This window comes from Protopterus annectens, chromosome 3.part1 (genome assembly GCF_019279795.1).
Source record: "Protopterus annectens isolate FY-2018-M chromosome 3.part1, PAN1.0, whole genome shotgun sequence".
Taxonomy (NCBI): Eukaryota; Metazoa; Chordata; order Ceratodontiformes; family Protopteridae; genus Protopterus; species Protopterus annectens.
Window position 1 is genome coordinate 1,561,068,605 of NC_056732.1, and position 17,456 is coordinate 1,561,086,060.

The window sequence follows — 17,456 nt, forward strand, 5'->3', positions numbered from 1 at the left end:
AAGACCTAGAACCTTTAGTATCAGTCTGGCTTTGACTTTGCTGCTCTGTAATAAAATCCGAACGTATTTTTGGATGTCCAGAATTCTTTGATCTGTTAGTCTGGCTAACATTTTGACGGTGTTTAATTCTGCGCCTATAAAGGTGATAGATTGGCAAGGCCGCAGAGAAGATTTTTCGAAATTCACTGAAATTCCCAAACTCCTGCATAGCTGCAGAGTGTAGTCTCTGGTCTGAAGAGGCTGACACCTGGTGGTGGCGGAGAGGAGCCAGTCGTCTAAATAAGGAAACACCTGGAATCCTTGACGTCTCAGATGAGCTGTGCCCACTGCCATGCATTTGGTAAACACTCTGGGGGCTGAAGTGAGGCCAAAGGGCAGGGCTCTGAATTGGTAATGACTGGTCCCTAGCCGAAAGCGGAGAAACCTTCTGGAGCGCCTGTGAATCTTTATGTGATAGTACGCGTCCTGAAGGTCTATAGAGCACATCCAGTTGTCCTTGCCCAGAAAGGGCAGAATGGACTGAAGCGTGACCATCCGGAATCTTGCCTTCTTGACAAATCTGTTTAGACTGCTCAGGTCTAATATTGGTCTCCAATCTCCCGTCCTTTTGGGGACCAAAAAGAATCTTGAGTAGACGCCGGATCCTACTTGGTCTGCCGGAACAGTCTGGATGGCTCTTTTTTCTAGGAGCTTTGAAACCTCCTGTTCTGCCAAATCCCTTTGACCAGGTGAGATGTCTGGAAGGGATTGTTGAGGTACGGGATACCTTTCGAAGGGAATTTTGTAACCCTTGGATATGATCGACTGTACCCACATATCTTGTGAAAGGGAATGCCAGGCTACTGGGTACAGCAAAATCCTTCCCCCGACTGCCTCCAAGGGTGGACAGTCGGGCAACACCTCAGGGGTGCTGAAAGGGCTTCTCAGGAAGAGACTCCCTGTTGCCCTGGTTCTGAGGACCCCCCCCTGCCTCTAGGGCGGTGTCTATTATTGTTACCCCCTCTGCCTCTGGGGGTAAACTGACCACGTGTGTCCGGTGTAGCTCGTTGGGCTTTGCGGAACCACATCTTCCCTCCCTTTTGACCCTTGGGATATGGTCTAGAAGGGGTGGAAAAATGGACTCCAACGGCAGAAAGAGTTTTACCGTCTTGCTCACACCTGGTCAAGGTATCCTTCACCTGAGGTCCGAACAAAGCCGAACCGTCAAAGGGGGTATTGGTGAAGGACGCCTTAAAGGGGTCCGCAAAATTACAAAGCCGCATCCAGGCTTGACGTCTAAGAGCCACTCCTGTGCCTGCGGCCCTGCTCGCTCCATCGACCGCATAGGATATGAGCCGCATGGAGGAGTTGGATAAGGAATTCAGGATTGCTAACTGTGAGGCAATCTTTTCTTGAGCCCCAGCAGCAGAAGGATCCTGGACCACTTCACCTAGTTCCTTGAGAATATCTCTTTGAAGCCTGGTGAAGTGACAAAGGTAGTTCAGCGAACGCATAGCAAAGGTCGCTGAAGAAAACATCCGCTTTCCATACCTGTCCATGGTCCTAGAATCTTTGTTAGGAGGATGGACAGGTACTGAAGGATCCGCAAGTTCCTTCTTAGTGGCCGCCACCACCATAGCATCCACAGGGCGCCCTTGGAAAGAAACTGTTTGTCCGTAGGGGCCGTAATAAACTTGGATGGTCTCCTGGGGACAGGTTCCACAGAATCTGGAGCTGCCCACGCCTTCCGAGCCACTACCTGCATAAGTGGGTCGAAAGGCAGAGACACCCAGGAGGTGGAGGGTCGGGATCCAAAAGCCTCCAGGTATACTGACTCATCCTCGGAGGGGTCAATGGAGGGCCAATTCCCCCTCTGCTTGAGGAGCTCAAGGATGTCTGAAAAGGAGACATCCTCAGAGGGGGATCGTGGGGAACCCTCCGAGTCATCTAAGTCGGTATCAGATGTAGTAGACTCAGGGGAGTCTGTGTGTTTCCTCTTACACGTCCTCTTCTGAGGGGGTTCCCCTGCAGGATCAGGAGAAACCTCGGAAGAGGAAGATATTCCCAATGGGGAAACCTGGGGCAATGGATCCCTGGGCCTGAGAGCAAGAGGCTGGCAAGAGACGTCTACAGGCACCGAAGAGGGAGGAGCTAGAGGGATGGACCGTTGACCTGGCTCAGGTGCCAGGACACTCCTCATCACCTCAAAGGCTCCCTCCCGGAGACCGAATATTCCGTTCGAGGAAATAGGAATTCCGGCTCCACTGAGAGGGAAGGCTCGAGGCTGATGTCGGTGCCGAGCTTACCAAAGCGAAGCCCGAGAGGGAGAGCGGGTCGGACAAGGGTCCGATGCCACTAGCCCCTCGGAGCCGACAAGGAAACTTCGATGACCGGATCCCTCCAAGGAAGGTCTCAAGGAGGAGATCGGGCCGAAGGCAGCGGAGCCGAAAAAGGATGTATCGGTTCCGGCGCCGACACAGTCTCTGTCCCGAGAAGCTCCGGCTCCGAACTCTGGTGGGGAGTCGGAGGAGGAAGTTCAAGGGGTGAAGCAATAGCCGAAGTCTGCTGAGACGGGCTATGGAGCATCTGGGCCAGTGCCTGCGACTTTAACAGCCTGCTTACCACCCTCTCTAAATCGTGGTCAGACAGCCTGGAAGATCTCGAAGATCAGCCCCGATGACTCCGCTCCGACAAAAGAGGAGACCCCGGAGCCGAGTGGATAGATTCCAAAGACGGGGACCGAGATCTCTTCTTGGATGAAGTCATCGGAGCCGACGTCCTATGGGTTCCAGATGGAGCAGAAGGCTTCTCGGCTCCGATACTGGATACTGTGTCAGCTCCAGCCGGAGCCGACAAGGCAACAGCAGATTGGGTGTCGGAACCGACCCTAGCTGAGAAGGAGAAAGATCGGCTCCAGCCGGAGCCGATCTCGACTCCGAAGGAGTCGGAGCCACCGGGGAAGGCTTGGAAGCTGTAGCCTGACCCTTAGATGGCTTGGAAGGCTTACTGGACCCAGGTTTAGTGGGTGAACCTTCCGGCTTTAGCAAGCCACAGAGGATTAACTTATTCCTCCTTTCCTGCAGGACTCGCTGGCTAAAAGAGTGACACAAAGCACAGGAGTCCTGCAGGTGTAAAAGCCCCAGGCAGTAAACACAAGAAGTGTGACCGTCTGTCAGAGACATTTTCTGACAGCACGAGTCACACTTCTTGAAGCCCGAGACCTTTACCTCTTTAGACATAGTCTAAGGAAAAGAGTAATAAAATACTCACACACACACACACACCAAAACAGTCACACAAATTAATCCCACAAACACAGACACACAGGTAGGGATTAATAAGGAAGGCCTAGGCCTAACTGAAATTTTTAAACTTTTTATAAAGTAAAATTTTTTAACTATAAGGGGAATAGGGTGATTGTATGGACACTACACACTAAAAAATAGGAAAAGGGGAAGATAAACCCTGACTTAAGCTGTTTGAAAAACTCAAACTTACCTCAGCTGGCAAAAATGGAGACCTCTTCGCAAAGCGGCAAACAAGATCTGAGGTAGTCCCGTCTTGCATCATGGGATATAGGGTTGCCTCGAGCTGGTAAAAGGAGTTCTCAAGCTAAGCAAGTGCCGAGTCGGAGCCAAGGATCGGCTCCGAACCCATCTAGCAAGAATGAAGGCGAGATTGACAACTTAACATCCCCCTTTTAAAGAACCTACTCAACCATGGGACCTGTCATTAGTCCTACAAGCTTTGACAATGCCACCTTTCGAGCCAGCTTCTTCTGCGACCTCAAATATTTGTTATGGAAAACCTTGTTTTTGGTCGCCATTACTTCTGCCAGACGTATCTATGAGCTTCAAGCCTTATGCATCAAGAGTCCATATTTGATTTTACATAGAGATAGAGTGTCATTGAGAACTAATCCTTCCTTTCTGTCAAAAGTGATCTCTGAAATGTCCATTAATCAAACCATTGAATTGCCAGTTTTCTTCCCCAATCATTCAAACAAAGGAGAGTATTCCCTACATACCCTAGATATTCACAGGCAAATTCGCTTCTACTTGAACAGGATTAAGGCCTCTCGTAAATCAGACCAGTTATTTTTGGCCTGTTCTGGACCTAGATTCGGATGTGCTGTTGCTAAGGTCATATTGGCTAAATGGTTGAAAGACTGTGTGACCTTCATTTATAGACAACGTAATATTCCATTACCTACTACCATAAAGGCTCAATCTACAAGGTCGGTGGCAACTTCTGCTGCCTTCCATGCCAGAGCTTCTTTACATGACATAAATAAATAAATAGGACATGCTGGAGGGACAGATTCATAACCCAGAGGCTCCCTTCACTCTGGAATAAAATCCCAGTCCAGGTTAGGCAGAGTCCCTCACTGACTCTCTTCAAGAGGAATCTTGATGAGTGGATGGGAGATTGTAGGTTTACCCCGGGTATCGCTTCTGTGTCACTGTTAGACAGAGGCACAGTATACTAACCTCGAAAAAGGGCATAGCAAAATTAATTTAAAATGGGTGGCGAAAGCCAAACACACTCTGGCTAGGCTTATAAATGCCCTAGGGCAGATAGCCTAGTATGAACCTATGACATTTGTGCAGCTGCAACTAGGGCTACCCCTCATACCTTCATCAATCATTACAAATTGGATTTGGCCTCCAGCGGAAGAGCATCTTTTGGTTCTATGGTGCTCAGGAATGTCCTTCCTTGGGAGCCTCCCAGGAATAAAGGTAGCTGGGGACTCTGTCCCACACATAAGGAATGAACGAGGATTAACAATATCAGATAAAACGTTATGTCTTACCATAACGTTCCATCTGTATTGTTGATCCTTGTTCAGTCATTATGATCCTACCTCTTTCCCCCTCCTGTGGCTTCTAGTGGATCTCACCATCCGGTTCTATTAGGTCATTTGACCAAAGGTAGCCTCTACCTTCTTTTGACTTGCAAACTCAATTTGAGATAACAGGGAGAGGGGAATTCTGGGTAAGAGTTTTTAGCTCAAGAGTTTGTAGCTGACGTGAGCTTGGAAGATGGCCGACTTGGTTCCGAGGTTGGAACCAATACCCACACATAATGACTGAACGAGGATCAGCAATACAGATGGAGCATTACGGTAAGACATAACTTCTTTTTCTATCGAGATAAAATTGCAATTGTCTATGAACGTCAAGCTGGTGGAATTTGTACTCTGCCTTGTCAGAAAAATTAGGGAAGAAAACAGGTAAGTCAATGGATTGATTAATATTGGCCTGAGAAGAGACCTTAGGAACAAATGAAGAGGTGGTCCATAAGGAAACCCTATCTTTGTGAAACACCAAATAAGGGGGTTTAACAGAGAGGGCATGCAGTTCTGAGACCCTCCTTGCAGATGTAATGGCCACTAAAAATATGGTTTTCCATGATAGGAACTTGAAGTCACAAGTTGCTGAAGGTTCAAAAGGGCTCAAAGTAAATTTTTGAAGTACAAAATTCAAATCCCAGGATGTCACAGGGTCCATGACTGGAGGTCGTAATAATGTGGCTCCTTTAAGGAAAGCTCTGCACAATCTATGCGCCATAAGGTCAGGATCATTAGCCAAATGAAAGGTAGAAATAGCTGCCAGTTGAACTTTAATAGTGGCAGCTGCTGAGCCTTGATGGAACAAATGAGTAAGGAACTCGAAAATGGCAGAGATGGAAGCTGTATAATGATCGAGGCTTCTCTCACAGGCCCAAAAGGTGTAAGTCTTTCTGGTGGAGGGTTTGTGAGAAGATGTCAGAATATTTACATCAGGGGAAAAGTCATAAAGCCTGACTAGAGATGGAATTGGAGCAGCCAAGCTGTCAAACTGAGGGTGTGGAGAGAGGGATGGAACACCCCTGATATATGTGTCAGCAAATCTGGCACTGGGTCCAGAGTCCAAGGTTCGTCCATTAGATGAGTTCTGAGGAAGGGGAACCAAATCTGACAAGGCCAGTAAGGAGCAATGAGGATCATTTTGCTTTCTAAATTACCTTCGATATCAGAGGAAATGGTGGGAATGCACAGAGAAGTCCCATGGGCCAATCATGAATGAGTGCATCTCTGGGTGTCTCCCCCTTTTGGGGGATCAGGGTGAAGTAGCTGCTGCATTTGGCATTTAGAGGTGTGGCAAAAAGATCGCAGCAAGGCTTACCCCATCTGCAAAAAATCTGTTCTGCAATGTGAAGGTTCAGAGACCACTTGTGAGGCATCAGAATAGCCCTGCTGAGCTTGTCGGCTATCGCGCTGGTTTTCCCCGGAATGTGCATTGCGATCAGAAAACGTTGGGAAGACACTGCCACTCCCACACTCGAAGAGCCTTTCTGCAAAGGGGATAAGATCTGGTCCCTCCTTGTTTGTTTATGTACCAAACCATTGACATATTGTCCGAGTGGATCACAATCGTCCCTAGAAGGAGAAAGCTGTCAAGTGATTGCAATGACAGAAGCACTGCTCTCATCTCCAAGATGTTGATATGCAAATGAGCCTCGTGTTCCTGCCACGTGCCTTGGATTGTTCTCCCTAGATAATGCCCCTCTCACCCTATCTGATAGGCATCCGTGGTCACGGTGGCGACAGGAGGAGAGTGAACAAAAGGTCTGCCTGTGGTCAGATGACTTGATTGGGTCCACCAGCGAAGATCCTGTTTGCACGATTCTGTTACCAGAATGGGGTGAGAAAGAGGTAGATGCTGCAGTGACCATTGGGCAAAAAGTGACCACTGCAGAACTCTCATGTGCATTCTGGCTAATGGAACTAATGTTATTGCAGAGGCAATCATCCCCAACAATTTGAGCACCGTCTTTGCTTTTGCCTTCCACTGAGGAAGTAGACTCAAAATTTGTTGCTTGAAATTCTGAATTCTCTCTATGGGGAGGTAAACACTCATTGTGACGGTATTCATTTCGGCGCCAATAAAATTCACATGCTGAGAGGGCGATAATGCAGATTTTTGACAGTTTATTGTAATCCCCAGCTGCGGGCAAGTAGAAATGGTGGCATCCCTGGCCTGTAACAGTAGATGCCTGGTGCTGGCAGTCAGGAGTCAGTCGTCCAGATACGGAAACACTTGGAATCCAAGGCATCTCAAATGAGCAGTTGCCACTGCCATGCAGTTGGTGAACACCTTGGGGGCTGTGGTGAGACCAAAGGGCAGGGTGCGAAACTGGAGATCTGTGGAGCACATCCAAACATATTTCCCTAACAACGGGAGTATCGACTGTAAAGTGACCATTCGGAACTTGGACTTCTTTACAGATTCGTTTAATTTGCTGAGATCCAACATGAGTCTCAAATCCCCTGTTCTTTTTTGCACCAAAAAGAATCTGGAGTAAGTCCCTAATCCTACTTGGTCTGTGGGGACAGGTTAGAGGACTCTCTTTACGAGCAACTTTTGGATTTCTAGAGTTGCTGAATCCCTGTGATTGGGTGGAACATCTGGGATTTGTCTGATCCAATGAGGGGGAAAAGAGAAGGGAATATGGTATCCTCTGGTAATTATCCTTAGTACCCACTTGTCTTGAGTGACATCATGCCAGGCTTCTGGGTATAAGGATATACGTCCCCCGACTGGCTCCAGAGACACACAGTTGGGCCTCCTTTCAGGAGCACTGATAGGGACAACCAAGAAAGGAATCACAATCTCCCTGGTTCTCCGGGCCTCCCTGCCTCTAGGGTGGCATCTATCGTTATTTCCTTCTCCTCTGCTTCTGGAGAAGGAATCACCCTGTGCAGCCGGAAAAAACCTCTGTGACTTCTTGAACCACATTTGACTGCCCTTCTGCCCTTTGGGATAGGGTCTAGAAGGAACGGAAAAATGGACTCCCACGGCAAACAGGGTTTTCCCTCCCTGTACGCACCTGGTGAGTGTGTCCTTTACCTTGGGTCCAAACAACGAGGATCCATCAAAGGGAGCATTAGTAAATGTAGACTTAAAGGCCTCTGAAAAGTTACACAAGCGCATCCAGGAGTGTCTTCTAAAAGAAACTCCTGAACCTGCTGCTCTATTCGCTCCATCCACTGCATAAGATATCAGCCACATGGAGGAGTTTATGATATACATCTGTGCGTTAAACTTCTCAGACACCACTTCAGATACGTTACCTTGTAGAGTCCCGCCCAGTTCTTTTAGGAGACCTCGCTGGAGCCTAGTGAAATGAGACAGGTAGTTCAGCGATCTGCATGTAAAAGCCGTTGAAGAAAAGATACGCTTCTCGTACCTATCCATCATTCGAGACTCCTTGTTCGGTGGATGGACAGTGGAGGAAGTTTCAGCAAGTTCCTTTTTGGTGGCTGCTACCACCACCATGGTATCTACTGGCATGCCTTTAGTGAGAAAATCTTTGTCCTGAGGTGCTGACAAGGATTTATTAGGTCTTCTATGAGCCGGTTCACAGTATCGGGAGATTCCCACACCTTTTGACTTACTAGATCCAGTAGCTCGTCAAAAGGTGATGACACCCAAGAGGCGGAGGGTTGAGACCCGAAAGTCTTCAGGTACACTGACTCCTCATCAGAAGGGGAGGTGGTGGGCCAGCCGCCTCTCTGTTTCAGGATCTCAAGGATATCTGCAAAGGAGATATCATTGGAGGACAACTTGGGGGACCCTTCTGACTCCTCGAGGTCAGTGTCTGATGTAATGGACTCATTGGGGGAGTCAATATGTTTCCTCTTACAAGATTTCTTCCGAGGAGGCTCCTCAGAAGAATATTCCTGGGAGACCTCGGAAAACTGGGGACCACTCATGGAGGTTTCCTGAGGCTGCGAGTCTCTGCTGTGTTGGATGAGAGAACATGCTGAGACTGAAGTTGGCACTTTAGGGGAAGAGTGTTGGTACCCCTGGTTGGAACTGAAGACTTGGACAGAACACTCCTCATCACCTCGAAAGCCGACCCTCCCAGCTCTGAGAATGCACCCCCCCCCCCCCCCGGCTCTGAAGGTGCAGAGGCAATCCTCGGTGTCGAGGAGATAGGCTCCATGGCAGATGTGGGGTCCAAACTCACCTGAGCCGAAGCACCGAGAGGTAGGCTTGGAATCGAAGATGTTCAGGTCCAAGCATCCCCCTCAGGCCCAACCGGAAAGCTTAGGACCCTAATCCCCATGGATGGCACTGAAGGGGTCGGAGCAGATATCCAAACTTGAGAGACCAACTGAGGTAGCTGGAACCGACCTTTCCACAACAAGTGGCACTGACATCTCTGGCTCCAATGTACCAGAGTGGCTAGGAGGAGGAACATCGACAGGGTGTATGGGAACATTAGGCTCTGGAGCCGACTGGGACGGAGCTGAAAGTAAATTTGCCAGTGCCGAAGTCTGCAGGAGTCTGCGCACCACTCACTCAACATCCTCATCAGAAAGGCTCCTAGAGGACCTGGAGGATTAAGTGGGGGACGTAGACCGCTGAAAAATAGGTGATCTGAGTGTCGGAGAGACTGGGCGGAGTTTAGCTGACTGGCTCCAAGACACAGTCTCTGCTATCGGCTCCGAAACTCCTGGAACCAAAACGGACTGTTCCACATCAGAAACCTCTGTCGGCACTGAAACCAGTGGAGCCGAAAAGGATGTAGTCAGTTTGGCAATCTTGTCTGACGGCTCTGACAACACCAAATGAATGGGAGACCACCTTTTAGTGGATTTGGCTTGGTCTTTTTTGGAAGATGGTGACTTAGAAATGCAGGACGAAGAAGCCAACTCATCCTCAAAATAATGCTTTAACAGGCCTTTCAAAATGAGTTTGTTCTTTCTCTCTTGAAGAACACGGGGACTAAAGCCATGACAAAATGAGCAAGACTCCTGAAAGTGAATAGCACCTAAACAGTACACACAAAGATTATGCCCATCTGTCAAAGATATTTTCTGGGCACACTTAGTATATTTTTTAAAGCCCGAAGGCTTATGGTCCTTAGTATCCTTAGACATATTTGTACACTAATTACACACCAATGCCAGAAACCAAGTAAGAGCAAACAAGGACTACCTCTAACTAAATGGTGAGTCCTGTGGAAACAATAAAGACAGACAGAGAACTAGGTCCTCTAACTTAAACAGGCCTAGCCCTAAGAGAAGAAGGAAATAACAGACAGAGGACAAGTTCCTTTAACTTAAACTGGCCTAGCCCTGGAAGAAGACACAAGCAACAGAACCAAGGACTAGGTCCTCTAACTTAAACGGGCCTAGCCCTTGGTGAAAAGAGAGAGAAAACAACAAGTAAGCAATCTGCACAGCAAAGGAGAGACAAAAGCGATGCAGGGATACAAGCAAAAGGCCAACGGTAGGACGGCCAATCAGCAAAAGCACAAAACAGCACAAACAGAGCAAACAATGCCAAAAAATGTCTAAAACAGACACAGGTTATGAATGATCACTAAATCAGTGAATACAGTTACTTTAGGAAGCAATAACTTGAAAAACGATTTGAAAAAAATTTCACTTAGCCACGGACAAGAAGAAGCACATCTGAGCTCAACGAGCAGCAAATGAGATCTGGGATACGTTAGTGGTGCATTATGGGATACCTCCTAGCCACGAGCCAACCAGAAGATTTTGAGCTAGAGAATTGCCGAGTCGGAGCCGAGGTTCGGCTCAGAACCCAAGTGTAAGAATGAAGGCGAGATAGGACTACAGAACATTAACAGTTTCATTGGATATGTTTTGTGTTGACCAAGATAGGAAATCTTAGAGAAAAGGGATGTTTTGGCCTGGGGGAATATAAAGTGCTGCTATGCATATCTGTTTATTTTTATTTATTTGTAGTGATGTTAGTAAAATTTTCATGTTACCATAGGTAGGCACAGGTTTAGGAAAGGATGTAATGGTTAAGGAGTTATGGCAGATTAAGGCTACACCCCCTCCTTTCTTTTGGAGTCTATCTTTACGTAAGATATTGAAACCTGGGGGAACTATTTCAGTGTCTGATATTAGCCAGGTTTCTGTAACAGCTACGATATCAGGGGTGTACTGAGATAGCCAAGCATGACATTCTGTAATTTTGTTGCAAATACTATGAATGTTGATTGTTATTATAAATAAGTTCCTGTTTTTAGTGGGTGGCTTAGAGGAGGGTGGGGGACTATGGCTGATTTTGGGGGAGAGGGAAAGGCCGGGGTTTGGAAGTATGTCACTTCTTCTTTGAAATAGTAACAAGATATGATTTACAAGGTATAAGAAGTAGTTGGTTTTAGAGGAGGGCCTAGCTAAAGTATGGGGAATTAGTTTGAATTTGTTGTTGCTGGGGAGGACTTTGAATTTGGCATTGTATACATTGATACAATGGAACAGGGATGATGAGATGTTAGAGAAGCTTATTATACTGGGTTGTGGTGCTATAATTAGGGTGGAAATTCTAATATAATATTATATAATAAAAGATAATGAGAATTGTAAGCTCTGTAGGGAAGTGGCTTGGGATAGTATGAGAAGAGGAGTGCTGAGAGAGAATACGATAGCAAGTAGTTGTATGGTGTTGGCCATTTTGCAATGTGACTGATATTGGATATAAGGTAGAGGTGAAGTGTGTGGTGCTAAGATGCTTGGAAAATTAGTTGATGTTTAAAGTATGATTGGATACTAACAGATGATACCGGGGTGCAGCTTTGAATTGGTTGGTTGGATGATGGCAAAAGGGACGTGGTCTAGATAAGTACAAATGTAATGAAAGAGGATGGGAATGGAGGTAGGCTAGGGGAGCAGAAGGAGCCCGAGCGTAGTGAGGGTGAATGGAGCGGGCAGAGACCCAGCTCAGCAGCGATTCCAAAAACAATCAAGGAAACCAGCAAAGGTCAGTGCGTAGGTTTACTGTGTTAAAGTAAGGATGAAATACTGCAGTTATGTCTTGCCGGATCCTTCTCTGATTTCACTAGAGTTACGAACTGAATGTTGGGTATATCCGTTGGGTATATCCTTAACAAGTTGCTCTATAGAGGAGAACGGATGAAAAATTAGGTCCAGATAAGGAGAGAAGGACTGTGGATGCTAGCGGTGAAGCAGTAAAAATAAGGGTGGGGATAAGCAGAACAGAACCAGGAATGTGTACACAGCAAGTGATAACTATTACAAATAGAAAGTTATCTGGGCAGGGTGTACATATTTTATCTTGCAGGTAGTTGGTCACCGTTGGAGGGGGTCCAAGCAGGTTTTTGTGCTGCAAGGTCATACTCTTGATTTCAGAGGAAATAATAGTAAGCCAGGGCTCAAACCTGCAACTAGAAGGTTTGAAAAAAAAGAAATGACTCTAGAAGATAACAGGAAGGGGGAAGGAGGGTGAGGAGTGGATAAAGATTGAAAATTGGCATCACAGATGCATAGTTATGGTGAGTACATAACTTTAATTTCTAATGTTGTCCTTTTCATTCTTCCTCAACATATGGGACAGAATGTCCAGCTACGTGAATCTTGAGTGGGCCTCATAAAAGGATATTACAGAGAACTGCTGTACCAAAAGCAGCTCTGCTTCTAGAAGTCAAATCTAGTTTATAATGAATAATAAAGGTATGAGCTTTGGCCAGGTAGCTGCTGTGCAAATGTCATCAATGGAAGTTCTAGACCAGAAGGCAGAAGAAGTGGCCATGTATACAGTTGAATGAGCCTTAGGAGGCTTTGATAGGGAATGGCCTTGTTGAGTATATACAAAAGAAATGCAATCATAATCCATTTTGTCAGGATAATTTTAGAAACTGGTGATCCCAGCCTGTTTAGTGCAAAAGAAATACACAACTGATCAGTTTTCCAGAAATCTTTAGTCTTGTATAAATAAAGATGTAGTTGTCTATGTGAAGATAAAAGATGTAACATGTATTCTCCCTTATTTGAAAAATTAGGAAAGAAGACAGAAAGATGAATTGTTTGGTTGATATTCGATTCAGGTGCTACTTTTGGAATAGAAGCTCAATGCAGACAAAATATTTAATAAACGTTTGCAGCAAATATAGTACAGAATGAAAGTTCAACATAATTACACACATTTGTGCAGTGAGTAGGCACAATGCAAATATTTGTAGTATGTACAGTGGTACCTAGGTATACCTCCATAGCTAGCCATTATCTCTAAAGCAAGAGCATTTGGAATTTTTAAACAGGCTTACTTTTAATTTACTTTTGAATGCTTCAGTTGTCTATTGCTGTCTCATTTCTACTAGTAAGTGATTTCATATTGCAGGGCCTAGCTAGGAAAGTTCTTTCCCTTGTGCTGATTTTATAATGGGGTCTACTGAGGGTGAGTGCCTTTTTTTGGCTATCCCTCAGTGTGTAGGTTGGTTGTTTAATTTGCGATTGCCTTTTGAGAGCAGAGGGATGTGCTCCAGTTACGAGTATTTTATAGATTTGTGAACTAAGTAGGAAGGTAGCTCTTTCATTAACTGTGGAGCCAGTTAACATGTTCTAGAAGTAAGAAATGGTGGGTATGGGATTCTGCAAGCAGTACGAATCTGCAGATTTTCTTAATTGTGGTTTGCATTTTGTGAATGTTTGAGTTTGGCTGTAAGGTTATAAGATGCAGTTTGTATTCCATCTCTGGATAAGCATGTTTCTGGCTATGGCTACATGGACTGAGGGGGCAAGGAAGTCTGAGGGGGCAAGGAAGTCTGAAATCTAATACAGTTCTAGTTGGTGTAGAGTTTTATAAATGATGTCTGTCTGTTTAGATGGTGAGGATCAAAAGTAATGCTGAGGTAGTGAGGTTGCCGATTGTGTCAGTAATTGACAGATACGGGGAATTTGCAAGTATTTGTGGGATGCCAGAAAACATTTTATTTTTATTTATTTTATATAATAAGAAGTTATGTACTCACCATAGTGTTCTATGTTTGTTGCCCATCTCGCCTATATTCTTGCTGGTTGGATTTGGAACCGAGCATCGGTTCCGACTCGGCCTAATACAAAAGCTCGAGAGCTTCCACTGGCTCAAGGCTAACCCCTATCCCATGATGCTTAGGTTAAAATACTCAGATCTTGTTTGTAAGCAAAAGCAGTATCATTATCTATACATATTTATAAACATAGCCTGTCTAGCTGAAGAAGAAGGAAAACAGAGACTCCAAAAAACCAACTGTATTTATATTTATATCTGTATGTATGCATATATATATATATATATATATATATATATATATATATATATACACACACACACACACACACACACACATATATATATATATATATATATATATATATATATATATATATATATATATATATATATAAGATTATCCGCCTGATCCTCCAGCAGTGAAGGAGGGGAAAGGAGGGCGAGACACAAGAATATAGGCGAGATGGACAACAAACATGGAACGTTATGGTGAGTATATAACTTCTTAATGTTATGTTGTCCTATCTAGCCATAATTCTTGCTGGTTGGGACAGCATCCCTAGCACCTTCATCCCTGGGTAGCTCCAGAAAACAGACTCTTCAGTACAGTGGATCCAAAGAAAGACCTGTTCTGGGAGGCCACGTCTACTTTGTAATGCGTAATAAAGGTATGAGGTCTCGCCCACGTGGCAGTTGCACAGATAGAGTCCATAGGAAGTTTAGCTTGAAAGGCCGCTGAAGTTGCAACCGCTCTTGTGGAATGGCCTCTCACTTTGCCTGGTAACTTACTGTTATTATAGTTGTAAGAAAAAGAAATGCAGTGTGTAAGCCATTTTGACAGAGTTACTTTAGAAACCTGCAATCCATTTCTCTTATTTGAAAAGGAAACAATGATCTGGTCTGACTTCCTGAACTGTTTGGTCCTTAGCAAACAGAAGCATAGCTGTCTGTGTACATCTAGTTGATGTAATTTATATTCTACCTTGTTGCTATAGTTGGGGAAGAACATTGGCAACTCAATAGACTGATTTAAATTATTTTCTGAACAAACTTTTGGTAAGAAAGAGGGATTAGTTCTTAAATATACTTTGTCTTTGTGGAAAACTAAATAAGGATGGCGTATAGAGAGGGCTTGCAGTTCTGACACCCATCTGGCAGAGGTAATGGCTACCAAGAAAAGAGTTTTCCATGACAAAAACTTTTCATCACATGATGATGCGGGCTCATGGCAAAATCAAGGCAGATAGAACAAAATTTAGGTCCCAAATGGGTAGAGGTTCTCGGATCGGTGGTCTCAGCAGAAAGGTACCTTTCAAAAAGGCCTTGCATAGTTTGTGGGACATGATAGACATTGCCATTTCCCTAATATGGAAATTAGATAGGGCAGCTAGTTGTGCTCTGATGGTAACTGCTGCTGCACCCTCATCAAAGAGATTGGAGAGAAATTCTAGAATTGCTGTGATAGGAGCTGTAAACAGATCTATATTGTGCTTAATGGCCCACTAAGAAAATATTTTCCATTTACTGTAATAGTTTTCTGGTAGAAGGTTTGTAAGAAGAGATCAAGATATGTTTAACTGCAGAGGAAAAATTGAAACACCTGGTTATATGTGAGGTTTGGATGGACAGATAGAACATTCCCAATAAAAGGGTCAAAAGGTCTGGAACTGGGTCCAGAATCCACTGTTCCTCCAGAAGATGGGCCCAGAGGAAGAGGAACTAAATTTGTCGAGGCCAGTAAGGTGCAATGAGTATCATAGTGTTGTTCAACATACTGGCTTTCTGAAGTACTTTGGGTATTAAGGGGAAGAGTGGAAAGGCATAAAGAAGTCCCGGGGGCCAATCGTGTATGAGTGCATCCCTTGGTGACTTCTCCAGGAGAGGAATGAGGGCAAAGTAGCTGCTGCATTTGGTGTTCATGGAGGAGGCGAAAAGGTTGCACAAGGCTGGCCCCATTTCTGGAAGATCTCTTCCGCAACGTCTTGTTTCAGGGACCACTCGTGAGGCAACAGAATCGCTCTGCTGAGTCTGCCCACTCTCAGGCTGGATTTGCCCGGGATGTGCGTTGCTATCAGAAAACGTTGAGAAGCAACAGCCCATTGCCATACCTGTTGTGCCTCTTGGCACAGGGGATACGATTTGGTTCCTCCCTGTTTGTTTATGTACCACACTACTGACATGTTGTCTGTTTGAATTGCAATAGTTCTTATTGGAAGAGAGTCCTGGAATGCCTGCAACACATAGAGAACCGCTCTCATCTCTAGGATATTGATATGCAAGTGGTTTTCGTGCTCTCGCCATAAGCCTTGAACAGTCATTCCCAGATAATAATGCCCCCACCTCCACCCTATCTGGGAAGCGCCCATGGTTAGTGCACCAGTCGGTTGCGGGAATACAAACTGACAAATGGTTCGTTTGAAGCCACCAGAGAAGATCCGTCTTGCATGAATCTGTAATTATTATCTGATGTGACAGAGGTAGATCTTGCATGGACCATTGGGCAAAGAGTAACCATTAGAGGACCCTCATGTGCAGATGTGCTAGAGGAACTAGAAGAATTGCTGCTGCCATGGTACCCAGAAACTGTAACACAGACCTCGTCTGAATCTTTTTTCTTGACATCAAGGTCCTGATTTGACAGTGTAGGAAATTAATTCTGTCAGGGGTAAGTTTTGCCACCATTTCCTTTGAATCCAGCTCTGCGCCTAAGAAAGTAATATGCTGCGAAGGCGACAAGGCAGAATTTTTGAAATTTATTGTAATGCCTAGCTTGGAGCAAAGAAGTATTGTTTCGTCCCTCGCTTGTAGTAGTAGATGCTTGGCGGTCGTGGTCAGGAGCCAGTTGTCTAGATATGGAAACACACAGAATCCTAGACATCTCAAGTGAGCTGTAACTACTGCCATGTTTGGTGAACACTCTGGGGGTCTGTAGTGAGACCAAAGGGCAGGGCTTGAAATTGCTAATGACTGGCTCCCAGCCGAAAGTGTAAGTGTCTCCTGAATCGCCTCTCCATCTTTATATGGTAGTACACATCTTGGAGCTCTATCGAGCACATCCAATCAACTTTCCTGAAAAAAGGGAATATACACTGCAGTGTCATCATCCGGAACTTTGATTTTTTTTACAGACCCGTTCAGTCTGCTGAGATCCAAAATGGGCCTCCAGTCCCCTGTCTTTTTTGGAACTAAAAAGAACCTTGATTAAGTTCCGGATCCAATTTGGTCTGCGAGGATCTCTTGGATTAATCTTTTTTCTAGCAACTTGTGTACCTCTGATGTTGCCTCATCTGTCTGACTAGGTGGAATGTCTGGAATGAACTGATTTATGGGGGGGGGGGGTTAGAAAACGGAATGTAATAACCTCTGGATATGAATGTATGTATCCATTTGTCATGAGTGATTTCCAGCCAGGTGTTTGGATACAATGAAAAGCGTCCCCCAACTGCCTCCAGAGAAGAGCAGGCAGGCCTCCTTTCAGGAATGCTGGAAGGGCCTGCCACAGAATGTATCTCTCTTGCCCTGATTCTGCGGAGTCCCTCTGCCATGAGGTTGGCATCTTCCATTGTTATTTCCCCCTCTGCCCCTGGGGGAAGTTTCACCACGTGTGTGGGAAATCCTTTTTGAGATTTGTGAAACCACATTTTCCCACTTTTCTGGCCT

At 45.4% G+C, this 17,456-nt stretch overlaps 1 protein-coding gene across 1 annotated transcript in view; it reads right to left on the minus strand.

Moving 5' to 3' along the window:
* Window positions 1-17,456, minus strand: part of LOC122797804 (SCO-spondin-like) — a 4,708,783-nt gene that overhangs the window by 981,776 nt on the left and 3,709,551 nt on the right. The gene's annotated exons all lie outside the window — the stretch shown is intronic.